General features: G+C 48.3%; 1 pseudogene; it reads left to right on the top strand.

Moving 5' to 3' along the window:
• Nucleotides 1-312: 312 nt before the first annotated feature.
• Nucleotides 313-430, top strand: LOC124790835 (annotated as a pseudogene).
• The last annotated feature ends 413 nt before the right edge of the window (nucleotides 431-843 follow it).

The raw sequence follows: 843 nt of genomic DNA, 5'->3' as shown, positions 1-843 counted from the left end.
ATGCGCTCTTCCATCTTTCTCTCTGTGCGTGTAACAGGGAAGGAAATGCCTGTGAGTGGTACTTGGTACCCTCCGCCATGCACCATACGGTCGCTTGCGGAGTAGGTATGTACATGTAGATGTAGAGTCGTATTATGGCAGCGTAGAGACCAAATCCATAGTGGAACTATACTGCCTTTCCCCTGGTTTTTCTTAAGTTATATGAGGAATAACTTCTTAGTCTCTAGTGGCCTCACGTATATCTTACTTCTCGCCAGATAAGAAAAAAAATGCTTTCTCCTGCACGTAATTATATCGACCCACTTCTTTGGTGCCAACGGCCTTGTCGCAGTGGTAACACCGGTTCCCGTCAGATCACCGAACTTAAGCGCTGTCGGGCTTGGATAGTACTTGGATGGGCGACCATCCGGTCTGCCGAGCGCTGTTGGCAAGTGGAGCGCACTCAGCCCTTGTGAGGCAAACTGAATAGCTACTGGACTGTGAAGTAGCGGCTCCGGTCTCGTAGACTGCCATACATCCAGGAGAGCGGTGTGCTGACCACATGCTCCGTATCCGCATGTAGTGACACGTGTGGGCAGAGGATGACACAGCGCCGGTCGGTACCGTTAGGCCTTCGTGGCATGTTCGGACGGAGAGTTTACTTCTTTGGTAACCAAATGAACTGCATGTACCACATCGTTGACATTCCTCGGCAGGACACTTACATTAACAAAAAGAAAAAAAAGAATGGAAACATGACCTATGTTTAGAGGCAGATCACTGACTTTTATTTAGAAAGCCAACGGACCCATAACAGAGACTTGTTGTAATCTCTGACTTACAGTAGCTCAGGCAGATTCAAAA

Source organism: Schistocerca piceifrons, chromosome 3 (genome assembly GCF_021461385.2).
Source record: "Schistocerca piceifrons isolate TAMUIC-IGC-003096 chromosome 3, iqSchPice1.1, whole genome shotgun sequence".
NCBI lineage: Eukaryota > Metazoa > Arthropoda > Insecta > Orthoptera > Acrididae > Schistocerca > Schistocerca piceifrons.
The sequence above is the reverse complement of the archived record's forward strand: the minus strand, read 5'-3'. Positions and strand labels throughout refer to the sequence as shown.